This window comes from Desmodus rotundus, chromosome 2 (genome assembly GCF_022682495.2).
Source record: "Desmodus rotundus isolate HL8 chromosome 2, HLdesRot8A.1, whole genome shotgun sequence".
In the NCBI taxonomy this organism is placed as follows: Eukaryota; Metazoa; Chordata; class Mammalia; order Chiroptera; family Phyllostomidae; genus Desmodus; species Desmodus rotundus.
Genome location: NC_071388.1, coordinates 5,601,204 through 5,619,936, shown reverse-complemented (window position 1 = coordinate 5,619,936; position 18,733 = coordinate 5,601,204). Strand labels below are relative to the sequence as shown.

General features: G+C 47.8%; 1 protein-coding gene across 3 annotated transcripts in view; it reads right to left on the bottom strand.

The window, feature by feature from the left end:
* KCNJ15 (potassium inwardly rectifying channel subfamily J member 15) overlaps positions 1–18,733 on the bottom strand; it is a 75,643-nt gene that overhangs the window by 46,751 nt on the left and 10,159 nt on the right. Inside the window, exon 1 of one of the 3 annotated variants that reach the window (XM_024559745.4) lies at positions 10–347. The exons of the other annotated variants lie outside the window; for them this stretch is intronic. The gene's annotated coding sequence lies outside the window, so the exon portion shown is untranslated. Of the gene's footprint in view, positions 1–9; positions 348–18,733 lie in introns of those variants that run through there. 3 annotated transcript variants of the gene reach the window in all.

Below are 18,733 nucleotides of genomic sequence, written 5' to 3'. Positions count from 1 at the left end.
TGCTCTTACCTGCGGAGGCAAGGAGGCTGGCTCCTGGCTGGGGGTGCGCTTCTGTCCGGGCAAAGGAAGGAGCCGTCCCTGCAGATCGCCTTGGGAAAGATAGGTGTTTGGGTTCCCTCAGAATGAAGAAAACGCTCTCACTGTTCCCTGTCAGTCAAAAACGAGTTGGTGCAAGTTTGAGTAGGATTTACCTGAAGGAACTGGAGAGAGAGAGAAAGAGGTTGGAAGAGACTGGGCGGAGGGAGGGAGGGCCAGGGAAGGAGGGAGGGAGGGAAGGAGAGAAAGTGAGAGGGAGGGAGAGAAAGAAAGAGAGAGAGAGAGAGAGAGAGAGAAAAGAGTCCCTGATGTCAGCAGTGTGTCTTAAGGAAATCTACAGCCCAGCAGAGAATTCTAATGGACGCCCGGTTTGGAGTTTTTCAGACACCTGTATAAAAGAACACTAAAGCCTCTTTAAGGAATGTCAGTTAATCTTTGAAGAAACTTCAGCCACTCTTCTCAAAGTCTTTTTAAGGTCTCTTTGCCTAAATAAACTACAAACGAACAACCAGATTTTTCTTTCTAACAAATTCTCCTTCACCCTAAGTTCTCTCTCCCCGCCTGCTCTCCCCACTCCAAATGAATAGTAACAAAAACCCCTGCCTCCAGGGAAAATCTGTATCTCAGAATTCCCTTCTACTTTGAATGCCACTGAGCACGGCCTAAATCGTCCCAGCCCTTTCTCATGTCCCGTGTGTTCTACTTCAGAGCTCCGCTGCACCTGTCTCGGTCACCACGTGTCCCTTGAGGGACACTTGACATGTCTTAGCCCCTCAAAAAAGTGCTGGTCAAGTAGGTTGATAAAAGATTATAAGCGGAGGGTCTAATTTGTTCTTGTGGTTGAACTGTAATTCTTATCTTCTTAGCTTTAATTCACAGATGACACACACAGCAGAACAGAAGAGCGCAAGGCCACGGGGGGATTGTGTTTTTAGCTCAGTGCAGTTAAGGCCATGTTGGTTTTTCCTGTAGGCTGTTTCCTTGATCAGAAAGTGTGAAGAGGTTGGACAGTGGTGGGCAGAGCTGGGTTCTGCTGGATCTTTGGAACTGGGATGCGGCACGTGCATGGGAATCTGGTCCCCAGGGCTCACGCACAGGGCCTGGCACTTTTACGAGAAACAGTCAGAATTCCGGCCTGAAAGCAGGAGTCTAAGGGGGCGTCTCTCTGGCTCTGGAAACAGAGGTGGCGAGCTTCTCCCTTAAACACAGTTTCATGTCCTCTCCACGGAGGCCCATCCGAGCCCATGCGGGTCTCAGGCCTGCCTTGGCCAGAGTGCATGGAGACCTCAGTAAGTTCTAGAAGAGAGGATAACTTCCCTCGGGCGCTTTCTCCAGTGAGATCCCCCGCCCTGGTCCAAGGTCAACACCGAGGGGAGCCAAGGAGCCAGCCGATGAGACACTCACCTGTCCCTGGCACAGGCACCGTCACCAGGTTGGATGCAGCTGCTCCACGCTGGAGGAAAAAGTGGGTGACATGATTTAGGGGAAGCAGAGGGTGTATCCCCTCCCCTGAGTTCTGGGGCCTGAGGAAGAAGGCGAGAGGCTGTCGCATTTCTCCTCCCCTCTCCCTTGACTCAAAGCCCCGACACAAGGCATTCCTTTGCCCTGTGCCCCTGCGGGAATGGTGTACCAGTGTCCTTCCTTTTTGTTCCTGAGAGAAGATGGTGACCTCTGAGAGACACTGGCCCCACAAAGGCTGAGGGCTTGAGAGTCTGAAGGGGCCACACAAGGGTCAGGCTTTCAAAGCTGGCGGTCTTACTCCCGAGCCGTAGCACCAGACAGAACTTGACAGAGGACATCCTAACGGTCCCATGTGAGACCGGTAAACAAAGGGGAGAAAAATGACAAGGGAAAACCCAGAATTCAAAATCGGATCCTATGCTCCCTCGGACGGTGTGCACCCGCTGTTCCCTCCGCCTGGAGTATTCTCGGGTCTTCAGTCATCTGCCTGGTTCGTCATCACTGCTCAGGCCTCAGCCCAAAAGGCACATCCTCTGGGATGTCGTTGTGAAGGTCCTTATTGCATATGGTCCCAATCCAACTCTGCATCTCAGTATTCCCTTCTACTTGGAATGCCACTGAGCACGGCTTCACTCATCCCAACTCTTTCTCATGTCCCGTGTGTTCTATTTCAGAGCTCCGCTGCACCTGTCTCAGTCACCTTGTGTCTCTCAAAGGACACTTGACATGTCATAGCCCCCCCCCAAAAAATGCTGGTTAAGTAGATTGATAAAAGATTATAAATGGAGGGTATAATTTGTTGTTACAGTTAAATTTCAATTCTTATCTTCTTAGGTTTAATTAATATTTGCAGTCTCCCCTTTAATTAGTAAACTGATCATCGAGTGCTCTCTCTCCATTTATAAAGCTCTTTCAATAATGTATTCATTTGACACTCCAGCCCCAAAGCCGTGATTAGTTGCATTTTAAGGGCGAGAAAGTGAGAACCAGAGAGGGCAAGTGATGGACTGAGAGTTACAGGGCTGGAAAGAGGGGGGTCGAGGCCCAGAACTGTTCTCACTCTCAGGCCATGCAGTTTTCATTAGGCTACATTTTTCTCAAACTAGTCTGTTGTGTGAGCATACATATGCATGTGTAGATTCCTCTGAGTATCAAGTAATACACGACATGAGTTATAACCACAGCCTAATACTCTGGCAAGCTTTATTTCTTGCAGGACCATGCACAGTGGAGCTCACATTCATTCATAGTAGCCTTAAAAGTGACGAGAGAAGAAAATGAGTCCAAAGGAGTACGAATCCATGAAATAATTTAAGTGTTGCGCCAATATTCTTCACGTTGGTGATGTTTACCTGTTTTCCTTCTTTTCCATCGGGAGATATTCAACAATTAGATACTGAGGTTGTTGATCTGACAGAATTCACCAAAGGAGGTGAGGCATTATACATGTGTGGTTAAAGCGTGAGGAGGCGAGTGGGGAAGTTCTAGAATAAGCATCTGTATAGACATCTATGTGATTTCTGTCACTGAAGACAGACTTTATTCTACATGTTTTTAATAACTGAATGATCTAAGTATCTCTGGAAATTTCTGAGGCTAATGACAATGCATATAAGACAAACAATTAAGCTTAATGAAAATAGTGTATGTCATTCATCTCTAAGTCACCCCATGAGTAAAATTCACTTCCCAACCTGTTTCTAAGGAGTAGGGCCTGGCACCCACCGTGTAGATTACTTCAAATAACCGTTAATCATTTTTTAACTGAAGATGTTCAATGTTATTAATCTTATAGCCTAAAAAACAAGCATGAATGACTATTTAGCAAGTCACCTTTCTCTCTTTCTTTCTTTCCTTCTTTTCCTTCCTTCCTTCTTTTCCTTCTTTCTTTCTTTCTTCTTCTCCCCAATTAATTAAAAGCAAAATCCTTGCACGTGTCACATTTAAATAGATGTAAATCTAAAGTCTAGACTTTTACCCAAAGTTCTCAAAAGATGTCTGGAACCTGGGCAGAGAAGATTACAAGAACTAACTTTTTCAGGAGAGCCATTTCCCAAGAATAATTTCCAAAAACAAAACAAAAAAAATACTGTAGTGCATCCAATTCTCATCTTGGCTTGAATTAAGACAAAAAAACTTTGAAGTGTGATGAGAGGGAATAAAAATATATTTTTATCTTTGACTAGATCTACTTAAGTTGAGTTAGATGTAGAACTATTTGGGGGGGGGGTATGTCAGTTTGTAAAACATCATCAAAACCTCCTATGACCCCCACCAGCTTGAAGAGCTCTCCACAGGCCAAGCAGGATTTGGTCATTTGCCTCCAGTTTGCTCCACCATCTCTGCCCCAGAGGCATGTACAGCGTCTCCTTGGCATGTCCGTGAGCCATGGAGAATGAAGGATGCCCACTTGGATCCTTGTAAGACTCTGCAGGCCCCAGGTGGGGACTTTCTTGCCTTTGGCCTGTCCAGAGAGAACCTTATCTTAGAAAGACACGAAGTTGAAATCTTCTCTTGGAGTAGGGGTTATAGAAGCAGACCTTGAGACAAAAATTCACACATAATTAATTAAAGAAGTGCTCCTGGGAGGAATTCAAAGGAAAGTAAGGGAAGCTCCTCAGGGGAAGGAGGGAGTCAAGCAAGGGTGTGATTTCAGGCAAAGGCCATGCCCTGCCTGATTGTGGAATGAAAACTGCATCGCAGGTCAGGGAGCTGGGCATTCATGCTCCTGGCCCAGTCAGCCTCAGCTAAGAGTAGCAGGGGTGATGGGTGTGCTGATCTCCCAAGCACTCTGGCTTTCTGCATCTGCAAAGCAGTGCAGTCTCAGGCAGTCTTGGGGGCTGCTAGTAGGGGCTTCAGGTAATCAGAAGTAATACACATGGGAGCCTAGAAATGGGCACCCAGAAGCAGTGAAGGAGATCCAAGGGAATCTGAACAGATCACCAACAGCTTTGGATGCAGTTTCTGTGAGGGCTGGAATGATTCCTTTCCACTGGCCTGAGGATGCCCCCTCACTGTGGCCCTTCACTCCCTCGATGTCCCCCGCCCTCCTCCTCCATGCCATCAGGTTCCCAATCAAAATACAACTGGGAATCTCAGCACCAATATTTGGAATTCGATTTAGGGTGCACATGCACGGTCTGGTGGAGCACGTGGTCAGTCACCCGTAGTGCCAGGGGGTGCCTCCTAGCACTCACAGAAGAGCCCTTTGCTATTGACATCATGGGGGGTGAATGCAGTGAGTAACTAAATTGGGTCGCTTTCCCTTGCTGGTTAGAAAGACCGCACAGTCCCAGCACTGGAGTGAGTTACAATTCAGCAGAAAGATGGGTGATTAGCTGACCATAGTTCAGTATAGTGGTATGTTATCAAAACATTCTAGAATTTAACAGGAAGGTCAATGAACTTGACCTTGAACTTGAAGGTGGGCTTCTAGAGGAGGGATCAAGGCCTCCACAGATGAAGACAAAGAAGGGTTGTAGACATTCCAGGAAAAAGCCGCCTAACAAATGCTAGCAAAGATTAAAAGAGCCAAGTGATCTGACCTCTGGGACAGTTAAACTCTAGCTCCAACCTCAGCCTCACAGGGTTTACATAGCAAAAATCACAAGAAAAAAATGGACTCAGTGTAGACTCCTTAAGAGTATTTCATTAAGTATGAAAGGGCATACATCCAATTTGCCTTCATACGGCCTCATGAGACAGAAAGTCACCCTTCTCTTCATAACATCAGAAGGATAAAGGCCACATTTATTAGCATCAACACTTTGTTAATATTATTAATATTTAAACTAAGAAATCCGAGCTCATACTTGTTCTCTACCACTTTTACCCTCCAGTCAGATGTGTGAGTCACCAATCAGAAATGAGTGCTCCCAGAACAAACCCCACCAATCCCCTGTTGTAAAGGAAACTCCCCACCCTCCACGCCAACCCCACCCATTGTCATGGCTCCTTCCTCCCCTGTGCTCTCACTGCTCCCACCCAGCATCTTAGAGCGGGAAGGAACCGCTGGAGATCCTCCTGTCCAGTCTTTTACTGTTTCTCTTTGAGGCACTAAAGACTGGAGAGTGACTGTCCAGGTGTCCAAGAGCCAGGAACTCAGGGCCTCCATCAATACCTCCTCGAAGTTCTTACGCACCAGGCTGTGCTATGCTAATCCCCACATTTGCCCGTTTGTACACATCTAAGTTAGTCAAGTGGCTGAAGCCTTCATTAAAGTTGTTACTGGTGTAGGAGGACTGTGAGTATCAGCTTGGGGCTGTCAGAATTGCTCTCTTCCCTGGACTTGGCTCATGGGCTTGGCTGATGGACTTGGAGACTTAAGTCGATGAAGGGTTAGTAGAACAATAAGAATAATTACTCCAAAGTTCAAGCATGAGTAGCTCTCCTGGTAGGTACTACACCAGATTAGGCAGGAAACAGAAGAGTGTCTTCAGGAATTGAACAGACGCTGCCATCTCAGTCCCCAAAGCTGCTGGTGCTTCAGAGGCTGATCACTGGACTCTCTTGGGACAGCTCTGAAGAATATAAGGTCTCACTCCCAAACAGTTTCATTAGGAGGTGACCGGTTCTAGCATTCTCTCCCTCTTTGTTCCTTCCCATAATGGCCAAACAACCACATTAACTTTTCTCTGCTCTCAATTTGCCTCGATCCAGAACTCATAAGCCACTTGATATTTCTTCCTTACTAAAGATTCAGACAGGTAGTGAAAAAGATCAGTAAGTGCGTGGGGAGTGTGGGCCCCCTCTGTTGCACAGGGTCATGGCCACAGCCCACATTTTAGGGCATGATTTAGAGTGAGGAATGTGGCTGTTCTGTGTTCTGCAAAAGACCTGAGACATTTTGAAATTATCAATAAAAATTTTCGAAAAAGAGCTTCAGAAGCCAACTACACAAGCCATAGGGATAAGGCCAAGTAAAGGTCTTCTCAGAAACCTGACAGAAGAGCTGGCCCTGTGGGTGAGCTGGCTTTTAAAAGTGTCCTAGACCTTGTAACAGGCCATTGACTTCTATCTGGCTCACAGAAGACCTCTCATAAAGGAAAGGTGAATAGCTCCAGCTGAATTCTTTACAAGTTTCTATGTTCTTCAATGCTTTTTTCATGTCTTGGTTTTTAAACCAGGTCCCATTGGACAAGCTGTCCTCACTGCTAATCAGCTGGCTGTGATCTCCTCTAGCAAATCTCCAGATACCCAGCCCCTCTTGCCCCACGTGGCTCTCGAGGGAGAAGCACAGGGGAGTGAGAACCACCTCCAAGGTCCCACCGGAGGCTTCTCCATCTTCCCACCACGATTCCCAACAAAAAGAACTCATCCTCAGGAAAACACTGGAGCCGTGGTGGGGCTTTCTCACATTCTCTAATGGGATGCCACAGAAATTGTCCTGAAATGCAAATGTTACCTCCAAGATGTTCCTCTTTAGGGTGACCCACTGTCCTCCTTCTCCTGTGACTGTCCCAGGTTGAGTTTGGAAAACCTGACGTCCCCCAGCCCCACACAAACCACGACAGCTGGCCACCTCTTCCGTAGTGTGTCCTCAGCTGTCTCACAGTCAGGCGTCAAATTCTAACACATAAAAAGTGTCAGTGTCAGTACTGACAACCTAACTTGTTAGTACCAACTGGACGCTTGCTAGGGCCAATGTCAAATCCACTTTTCTCAAACAAGAAAATGTCCACGTAAAAATCAGCTGCAGGAAATGCCCAACACTCCATGCAGCAGCTGGCCACCTTCCTTTAAACCTCCACTGCGGTTTGGCGGTGATTCTGGGTCCCCACCCAGAGTGTGGCGTGGGCGTTGGTGACCACTGACCACCCGATAGTGAGGTGATTTCCTCTTGCCTTATTGCAGTGGGACTCGGTGGCCAGTCACAACCACACACTGTGTGTTAAATACACGCGGTGCGTCCCGGTTCACTTCAGACTCGCTCTCACTAAGTGAGCCACTCTGCGGTGATCCCTGGCCATGAAAGGTGGACGACAATGGTGGTTAGCAGCAACGCAACCCTGAATGGGGAGCCTTACCATCTCAGGCCCCTGCCACCAGAACGAGCCCACCTTCCTTCCCGGGCCCAGTGCATGAACCCTCTGGCAATAGTTCTGTCTCACCGCTGTGACCTCTGAATCGACGGTGTAGGGACCCTCCAGGCCAGACAGTGAGGCACCTGCGGCCACAGACCCTGCTGCCTCCAGCTGGCAGACACGCCACTGTACACACAGTGCACTGGATTGGAGTCCAAACTCCAAAAATGACGTTTATTTTTTTATTTTGAAGCACCTCTGTAAATATTGGAGTTATGTCCTTATTTTTGTGTTTTGTATTATTTATGTATCACTTTATTTTTTCCAGTGTTACTGAGAAATAACTGACATTCACCACTGGGTAAGTTTAAGGCGCACACCAGGATAGTCTGATTGACGTGTACCGTGAGGTGATCACCGCAGTATCAGCCCTCTCCCCATAGGGGGACGCCAGAAAAAGGGAAAAGGAAAAGAATCTGTTCGTCACGGGAACTCTCGGAATTTACTCTCGCAACAATCTCCCTGCACGTCCGACAAGAGCCACGTTTAGAATGCGGAAAACAAAACAGCGCAGTCAATGCTACTGTCAGCCGGAGAGACCCGGCAGCCAGCAGGGCAGACAGCGGAGCGAAGGGTTCTACAGTTTCCCGTCCTCATCCTTCGGCAATTGGTTCTCGGCTAGTGGCAACGCACACGTTTCAGCTTTGAAAAGCCAGTCAATAGGGCACCTGTCTTCTGGGGTTGGTGTCATCCGTGGACAGGCCATATGTCCGATTCTAGCTGCTGGGGGCAGGCTCGGTCCTTTGTCACCAGGTCCCGTCAACCTGTCACCTCCCTGCAGGCCTCTCTTGTTCTGACCCGTCTTGCATGACATTTTGGTCTCGGAGCACAGAGAGGGCCTCCTTCCCACATTTCCCAAGTTCGGAACCTGGCCTCTGGGGTGGCCCATTGGAGGCACGTTGTGTGTGTCCGGGGCTTTTGCTTCGTTCTGCATGTGGTGATGTTACTGCGCTGGGACTCCCTCATTCGTAATGTTCTGAATCACTTCCCTGTGGGTCCATGCAATTCCTACCTCTGATTACGAGGAAAAGTCATTAAAACCCTGATTCTTTATTAGCACCCCTATTTCTACATGGAGGGGACTCTTGGAGAATTCTTGGGACTCCTCTTAAGTACTGGTTACTAGCAGAGCAGGGTAAACAATGAGGTTTTCTTTTTACGCTTTGGAATCTTTTCCATTACAAAGTTATACCTTTTTGCCAATGTTCTAGTTAGTGTGGAAAAACTGAGCAATTCAAATTGGCTGAACTGTGGAAAGTGAACAATCTCAGCCGAGTTGTGATACACTCGAAAGGGCTTCACACTGAAGTAGTGTAGCCATCGGAATAAGCGGCAGGGAAATCGCACTCTGCGCCCATCTATGCCTTATCGCCTTAGCCAAGGGTGGGAGCTAACTAGGCCGCCCTGCCTGGAGAAGTTGCAGAAATGGTCATCTGTGGACCCACTAACTTATCAGACAACCGGGGGACTCAAAGGGGAAGCTGCCCACGGTCACTTTTGCTCTATCGTCACATGTCACCTACCTTATCAAGTACATGTGTCCATACTGCTGAGTCACCAGCAGAACACAGACCTGACAAAGAAGGATATTTCTTCTTGTTGTTCTCCCCTTTGATGGAACAACCTAAAGAACAGAAGCTGGAGAATTACGAGCCACATTTGGCCTCCTGAAAGCAAAGTCATACAAGCCTGGATGTCCTTGACGTTCATTAGATGACACCCAGACTGGAGAGGGAAGGACTGGATTATTCTTTTTATTCCCCCTTGAGAAGTCTCCCTGGGGGTCCCCCCTTCATGTATTTATTCTCCACCACAGGCTAGAGAACATTTTCAGTCTCTCGTGTGCTCTGTCTCGGTGGCTTTGGTTTGCCACGGTGGTCACCCTAACTCAGAGCGAGTGTGGACTTAGGACTTGCTCTTTCTTCGTCATCTACTGATCGCTGACAACTTGCCTCAACGCACTTCCCTCCCGAAGTCCGTGTGTACTTCACAGGCAGCCCTGGTTCCAAAGAGGCACCGCTGGGGCTTAGCAGCCCGTAGTGAACAATTCTCACGCAGGGGAGCGTGCACACCAGCCAGAGTGTTGGTATTCTTACTGTGACCTTTGGTTTTTCAAATTGCCTAATGGTACATCTTATCTCAGTGAGTGAACTCTCATTGCACGGTGTGGAAACCCACAGGAAACTTGAGCCTAAAATGTAACCCTTGCCTCAGAACCCCGAATCACTTTATCATTTCTTTCTGGTAAGAAGGACAGTATAGTTGGGGGAAGAAGCACGTGTTCGGTCCCCGACAGATGCGGATTCCATTCTAGAATGCCTATGTACCAACTGCAGGCCCAGGACAAATCGTTGTCTTCTGCTAGCGGGCTTTGCCCTAGTGAACTGGGAGGTGAAGACAGGTACCTCCCAGGGCTCCCATGCAGTTCAGATGAGGAAGGGCCTGGGATGTGTCCAGTATCACGAGGGTTAAGAGGGCAGCAGGAAGTGGAGTTCCACAGCGAAGGTGGCCGGTGTCGGGACACGATTCCTGCCCACTGCGCTCAGCCACTGGGGCAAAATCCTTCCTTGTTTGGCCTAAACTCACAACCAGGAGTGCTGTGCCGATCTCCGTCCTAACACCCAGGTTCTTCTTCCTCCCCGTATTTGCACTGTGGGACAGGTAAGCTGGCCACGCAGTTCCTCCCAGCTGTGCTCTGTTTGCACTGGTTCTCGTACGGAGGCCCTGAGCTGGCTGAAAATGCTGTGAATCGCTAGAAGTTCCGCCGCTCCTTCCAAGGACAGCAGCGTGGGTGCTGGGCTTCTCTGAGTCTCCCTCTATTTCTTTTATTGTGGGTTGCTTGAGTAGTCAAATAGTTTAGATTACGTGAACACATAGAACTTAATTGAAGTGCCAGGCGCTGCAGTGATCAGCTGCAAGGTTAATGCCACTTAGTTAAGCATTGTTTATTTCTTGAGTTTTACAGGATGTTCATATTCCCAGCAATTGGGCAGGAGAATCTAGCTCCTCTCTTGGTTGAAGAACCTAAAAAATCTTTGCTCCGACACCCCTTCTGTTCATTTGCTGTTCAAGGGCTGACCCCGCCCCACGCTGACTCAGAGACTGACATCACTGATTGCTGGTGTGTGCAAGTGTGCAAAGACAGGGGTGGGGAGGGTGTGCTATTTGCTGTTCCTTGTGATGGGGTGTGCTCTGGCGAGCAGTGACAACTCCCACCTGAGTCATAGAAAGCATTTGGGCCATGTCACCACCGGCTCAGTTTAGAAGCAGTGACATTTGTCAGTTCGCTGAGCCCTAGAGATAAAATTTTAGTTAAGAGGGAAGCCTGCGTCAGCAAGTTTCTTTCTAGTGTTTCACAGGTGGTGGGTTTCTTCCTCTGAAGGCGGTGAGGGGGCGGCCAGTAGTGGAAAGTGTCTTTCCACAGCTGTACATGGTGAAGCACATGTGTGTTTATGAGGAACATGGGAAATCACGGACCATGACCTTGCTGACACCAACCTCCCACCCGAAGGCCAACTTTCCAAGTGACCACGAAGAACACGTGATTATACAGAGGAACAGCATTTTCTTTGACCTCCAGTGTTTTCTGAAATCAATCAATCTCTCCACCCACCCACCCATTCATCCTCCATCTTCTGGTTTTATTCTGTAACTTGGCCTTTCTTCTTAAATTTGAGGCTCCGGATAACTTCCAACTGGAAAAGCCTCCCGTCAGAAGTTCAAGTTTGGTTCTCAGACATGCAGTTTGCGAGCAGCAACCCCCAGATGTTAAATCTGCGGAGTAGGACTGGGACTGCCAGTCTGAAGGATAACGAGGTAAACACATGTCCCTCCACACAGACACGGACACGCCGCACTGGCCAGAGAGCAAGCCCCGTGGTCATAACGCACGGCAACATAAAACACAATTCCCCTCCTGAAGGTTATGTTGGAGTTCTGCTTGTTCGGTAATATGTTTCCTCTTTATTTTTTTTAATGGAAATAGAGCACTGGAGAGATTCATCCTCTGCCTAAATGCTTAACCCTGATTCTGACCAAGATTCCAAAGACACTCCCTCGGGGGTCAGCGTAGCTCCTCTCTTGACCCCCGGCAGATAGCGAGGACTTTGGAACCACCCTCGCCCCTCCCATGAGCTGCTGGGAATCCGAAGGGAATCAAAGGCAGCCCCGGAATTTTTATTTTTGGCCTGCGTTGTGCAGAAAGAGTCCTCCAAGTGTTTGTCTTCATTGTTCACCGACAGTAACCAATACTCCTGGGTCTGATTGAACTTGGCAACACAAGAAAACTCTAGTGAGCTCACTGCTTCAAGAAAAATCAGGACTTTATTAGTGGGCTCGGTCCTTACTCTTGAACCATACAACGAGGAAACGGCACTCTGGCCCGGACACACGGTTTATTTTAGTTCTACTAATAAAAACGGCTGTTTGTTGAAGGCTTACTGTGGGTCAGGAATTTGATTTAGGTGTTTTCTTCCCACTGCCTTGTTTACTTATTACTCATTATTATATTTATTATCATATTAACAAATCAGCATCTGTGAGATAGGGATGATTTTCCCTGCTTTATAAGTGAGAAAACTAAGTTTCAGATTAAGTCCAAGTTCAAATGGCTAGTGATTTGAAATGCAGAGGTTCAGATCTTGGCCTCACCCTCAAGTCCCCACACTGAATCACAGTACTTTACAGCCACCCCTGAATTCATAGCCCACGCGGGCCACCTCAGGCCTAACGGAGGTGCCTTAAAGGACCACACCACCAAGAAGGCTGAAAGGGCCCAAACTGAACACATGCATCAGAACCAAGTCCTGGTTGATTCCTGGCTGTAGACACCTGTCATCATCTTTAAAAATATGAATGAAATTAGAAGGTGATTCCCAGCCTGGTGTCAGACGAAGCCTCCTGTGAAGGTTCCCAGGTAAAGGTTCCCAGGCAGCTGGTAGCCTTCCTTATTTCTTTTCTGGAGTATTTTTTAGCCTCACAACGATAATAAAGTAGAGCCGTGTGGACGCCAACCCTGACTACAGAATCTCCCAGAGAGAATTCTAAATGGTCAAGTGGTTCTGATGTATTTGGTCTGAGTGAGGCTTGGGCCTCCACATTGTGTTTAAGTCCTGAGATGAATTGTTTTTTGTTTGTTTATTTGGTTTTCGTTAAATGTATTGGGGTTAGTTAGTTCATACAATTACGTAGGTTTCACGTGTACCTTTCCAGGATACATCACCTGCAGATTGCATTGCATGCCCACCACCCCGAGTCAAGTCTCCTTCTTGCACCATACACTCGACCTCCTCCTCTACCCTTTACTCTCCCCCTCACCCCCCATTCCTCTGGTAGCCACCGTACTGCTGTCTTTGTCTCTGAGTTTCTGTCTGTCTTCTTTGTCTACCCAACCAATCTGAAAACACTTATTTGCGAGACATACACACCCCTATGTTCACCGCAGCATTATTCACGGTAGCCAAGACACAGGCACAACCGCAGTGTCCTCCAGTGTACAGTTAGATAACGACGCTGGCACATGTACACAGCGGAACCCTACTCAGCCACGAGAAAGGGTGGAATACTGCCATTTGCGACCACGTGGATGGGTCGATCTTGAGAATATCATGCCAAGGGAAATGAGTCAGACAGAAACAGTCCTGAGATGGTCGGACTAAAGGCAGGGTGGACAACCACAGAGGCGGACGTGGAGAAAGGACTCTAGGAACATAGTAAGGACGAGGGAAGCTTGCACTTCAAACCAGGTCTCCGGTCCCTCGCCTCTTCCCGCCGAGCCTTCCTTCCGACCTCCTGTTTTCAGACCCCGTGATGACAGTGCCTGTAGGAACCTTCTGTGGTCCCAGGAGGACGTGCCTTTCTCTGCACATCACAGATGAGTCACCAACCCCAAAGAGAGCATCTTAGACCCACAACACCCATGTGGTCATCTACCCCAGGATGTGTCCAACCCTCTTGGCTGGCCCTTTGGTCTGCTCCCCATGCATAACTCTGGCTGCTTTGATGGCCTCTTATTAAGAAGAAAAGAGGCTGTTCTTAGTCCCGAGTACCCACTGCTGCCCATTAGTTCTGCAGAATAAATAACTTAAAAGTTACAACAGGACGAACCCCTGCTGCCTCATTAGCTACAGTGCTTTGCCCCAGGGCCTGGGAAGAGACAGAGTTTTCCAGGGGGTCAAAGAAAAATGTCCTGCTTCCCCCCACTTCATATTGAACTTCCGAGTGGGTAGAGACTGGGATGGAATCAGAGATAAAGATCTTTCTGGTTGGAGCTTAGTTCTGCCTAGAGGAGGTGGTTGGAGACCAGAGTGTGCTGGGCGGAGCTCCAGCCAGGGGAGTCAGCTGTTCCCGTAGAGATGACCTCCAACCCTCTCCACGTCAGACACAGGCAGTGTTTGGGGAAGATGGAAGGCACACCTATGCGGAAGTTGGTTTGGTAACCGCCAGATGAGGAAAGGCGATAGCTCTATTCAGGTCCTAAGGCCCTGTTCAGGTTGGGTTTCTGTACTAAGCCTGAAACGTGGGCTCCTCTCTGTCCCCGGTCCCCTAGGTGTGTTCAGCGTCTCAACTAAAGGAGCAAAGTCCACCCTTTGTCTTCACTTGTGTACAACTGTATACTTGGGAGAATGAAAGAGGTACAATCTGGTTTATATTACATATTGACACCCCCCCCAAAAAACACATCTAATCTGGTACGGTCCTTTCTTTCTTTCTTTCTTCCAGTCTAGTAGGCAGGAAACTAGTTTAACCACAAAGAACGTAGCTAATGTGAGCAGCTTTGTCTCAGGTTCGGTTTACATAAACAAGATGGTCACATAATGGGATATCATTTTTTGAAAAGGAAGAAAACAGAAAAGGCAGTGTCTCGGGACATGTCTTACGTGGGTTAAGCTTTATATATACAATCTAAAAATGAAACAAACAAGGACTCAAGCTTGGGCGTCACTTAGCAAGTCTTTATTTAAGTAACGAATGGCTAACAATAGAATTGAAACCAAAACTAGTTTAACGCCAAACGTAGTTTATGCCAAACGTAGTTTACTGCTAAACGTAGTCTAATTCTGAAGTGCAACAGAGTAAACAATTTGTTTTTAGGAATGGTTACTTTATGTCAATAACCGCCTAGCACAGGGACCAGCAAACCACAGCCCAGGGGAAAATTCGGCTCACCACCTGTTTTTGTAAATAAAGCTTTATTGTAACACAGCCATGCCCATTTGCTTACAAATTGCTTATTGCTGTTTTCGTGTTAAAATGATAGAGTTGTATAGTTGTGATGAAGAAGGATGGCCTACGAAGATGAAAATATTTACCATCTGGTCTTTGTCAGGGAAAACCCTTGATCCAGGAGATCAAATGGTATAAAATGGACCATTTGAAACAAAATTCCTAGTCTCTGTGAGTAGAGGAGATCCCCTAGGGGAAGGGGAAAAAAAAGAGTTCTTTCCAGCAAGCAATAATTGAGCGCCAAGGGCAAGACTTGTCCTGTGGCTATGAGAGAATGAAAAGATGCATATTTTGTAATCCTGCCCGTCAGAGAATTTCAGTCTAGTAGGAAAAGTCAGAAAGAAGATAAATAATTCTAAAAATGTATACTTTGGAAAACCATCCAGAATGTTAACTTTCTAAGACGTTAGCCCAAATCTAAATAATGGTACAGACCCGAAAGTTCAGGGACATGGCTGAGGTTCCCGAGCCAGGGGATGAGGCACAGGATTGAATCCCTGCCCTTTGTTCCCTCCCGGGCACCACACCCTTTGGCTTTATCGTCTTTAGCATATTCAGTGCTCTGCCGGGTTTCATCAAGCATCTCCTGTGGGCCACTCTTCTAGAGCCCATGGAGGCAGCAGTGGGCAAAAGAGACTCTCCTGCCCCGCCCCCCGACCCAGTCCAGCTTCTTGCTTCCTCTCTCTTTGCCTTGAGCTTCTAAGTCAGCACAGAGACGTCTGATTTGTCAGTGGGAACGGATGCTGGAGAAGAGAAAGCGGGTGCGCATGAGGGGACTTAATGAGGTGGACTGGGGTCCAGGAAGGGGTCACCAAGGAGATGACTTTTGGACAGAGCCCTGTAGGACGAGGGAGTCAGCCAAGGCGATAGGAAGAGTATAGGAGGAGAAGGGCTGGAGAAGAGAGGTGCTGGGCATGTGGTAGGAACGGTGTGGTGGGGATGAGGGCCTCAAGGAGAACTCTCGTAGGGCTTCGCACACTGTCGTAAGAACTTGAATGAAGCTACTCAGGGCACTTAAAATGGTTCAAATGTTGGATGCGACACTCTTGAAACGTCTTGTTCTGGGTTTTTGTCTGGCTTGACCTGTAAAGATGTTTAAGTGTGGGTGTGGGGAGAGTGGCAAAGGGGATCTCCATAAACACCCCCTGTGACACCCCGGTGCTCACTTTCAGTGTGGCAGAAACAAAGGCCAGAGAAGCAGTAGCGGGAGTAACAGGTATCTGGGAAGCACACAATTACCGTATCACTGCCTGCCTGACTCCTTTTCTGTTTGAGTAAATGACCGAGACAGTGTGAAGAACATGCCATTGCAGTCTTGCCTGCATAAAACAAGTGACAGTGGGGCAGCGGTGACAAGCCCCGAAGGACAGATGTGGCTCAAGGTGTCCCTGCTCTTCTTCAGGACAACCCCCCTCTGGCAGAAGAAAGTGGCTTATCCCACACCAGCCCTGAGTCCATGTGAACATAAGGACATGGGAGAGCAAAGTCACTCTTAAAAAGTTTAGACTGCAGAACAAGGTAATTCTGGAAGGGTGGAAATCCCATATTGCACCAATAGAATGTTTTCCCAAAATTTGCTTAAGGAGTTGCCTCAGCTCTGCACACTCCCGCCAGTTTGCTGCTTGTGGCAGAGAACCTGCATCTGGAAGCTCGAGCATGTTTGTCCAGGACGAAAATTCCCCTGAGTGGCCCAGCCCCCCGGCACTCGCCAGGTGACAGGGAGGCCTCCGGCCACTTCACCGCGGAGGCTGTGGGTTCACGCACACTGCCCACTGGTGTTTTGAACTCTAGTACCCCAACCTTCGGCGAGACATCTGGAACAAAAGCTGCGCCCCACTGTATAGCAAGGTGACCTGGCCTCCTCGCACTTGGGGAAACGGCAAACCTGAAAATTCTCAGCAAGAAAAACATGTCTCACCAAAGCGCAAACCAGACACTTGGCACCCACGCTCTGTGACGCAGGGCTCCCCAACTGGCAGGAAACCACAGTAAAGAATTGATTATGCTGCTAGAACACATTCCACGGGCTGTCCAAGGCTATTTTTATTTTACAATAAGGTACAATATGTTCCATGATGCCTGGACTTTCTAAAAATCCTATTTGCATATTCACTAATCCCAGTAAATCACAGAGAATCTGGCAATAATGTGAGCAAATGAACTGCATGGGGGTGTGTTCATTAAATTCAATAGCAACAACACACACACACACACACACGTCATTTTCCTTACGCCACTGATGGCTGGTACCACCTGGTGACTCTGGAAATCTTTCAGGGGAGACGAGCATTTTGAGAAACTGAGCCCCAGGAAAACAGTTTCACACACCAAACGCCTGCATTTTTTTAGTCTCTCTTTTCTCTTTTAAGAGAAGTCAGTTGTGAAAGCCATGTTTGGTCACATGCTATTTGGTCAAGAAATGTCCTACATCCTTGTAATCGGGCATTCCAAGAACTTTACCCATAAGAAAATAAATGTCCCTGTTTTAACTTAGACACCATACAAATTAAACTTGTTTTGTTAGAAGGGATGGCTTCCCTGAAACATAACGGCTAGTCGTCCACTCAGATGCACCCTGAGAACGACTTTCCATTCACCTCTGGGAGGAAAACAGACAACCGGTGTGTAAGACGACTCACAAAGCCCAGAGGGCTCACTGAGACTCGCCCGCAAGAAAAACCTCCTTGCTAATGCTTAACTTGTTATCACAACCACTTTTGCTTTTTCAGAACTTCCTAGCTACTTTTTAACCAGTTTCAGCCAGGAAAAATGGCCAGAGTGCACCAAGTGCAGCCTTTGGCCCTCGAAGGAAGGTCGAGACTTGATGAACTCTGAGAATTCCCCATTGTTTTTATTGTTTATGGACTTTGAAAAATCTAGAGGTCAAGACAGGGTTAGCCATCTGCAGTGCCATGGTGGGAGTCGACATTTCTCGCTGGCCATAAAAAAAAGGTGCACTTTATTACTACGGTCCTTGGAGAAGTAAGGGTGTGGGAGGAAACCGGACCCTCCCCCAGTAAATGCAGGTAATAAATCTGACTATTCATAACAGAGAGAAGGAGTGGGGAGTACCTCCCAGAACCAGAGCTCTGTCAGGGACCGCAGTAAAAATCACGCGCACATATGCAAATTTACACCTCATAAGAAAACAAATAAACCAAGGTTCTTGTTCTAATTTTTTACCGTCAGTTTTGCTGACAAGATTGGGAGACTTGAGCCAAACATCTGCATCAGATGATAAAGTCACGGCAAAAATGTCCTTTTTCCACTGCAGGGCAGTCACACCGGAGCAGACGCAGAGCGAAGCTGTCTGCTTTCACTCAGGGCGGAGACGAGAGTCCCAGCCGAGCTCCCCGAGCGGTAGTGGCTGTATTTCCCTGGTAACCCCAGGGTGCACTTTGGACAAGGCTGCAGAAGCTGACCTTTTCCGCATCTTTGGTTTGCTCATCGGCCTGAAAAGATCTGTGCACCTTTGCTGGACCTTGTGCGTTGTTTAACTATTATTTTTATTTAGCTTTTATAGGGTACCAAAAATGTGGTTGGCATTAACTATGTTTTCTGCCTTTCCAGCTCAAATGGAAATTATTTTTTTAAGCTCTTCAAAAGAAAAAAGGGGGGATAGGGAAAAAATAAAAATAAATCAGGACCCCAGAAGAGGTTTTTCCGAACTCACGTGTTCAGATTCCTTGCCAACAAAGTCTGGGGGGCTGCCTGGGGTTCTCTGGGGGAGCGGGGTGCTTTGCTGAGCGCCCTTGGTGGCTAGGAGATTTGAGGTACTTTCCGACTTGGTGTCTCTGTGGCTTCGGGCTGACTGAGCCACGGTACAAAAAACCAGCCTTGTAAATTGAATGCCCAACTGAAAAGATCTCCGTTTGCACTCTCAGAAGCGAGTGTGGACGTGCCTTCAGAAACCTCTGGTTCTCTGAAAA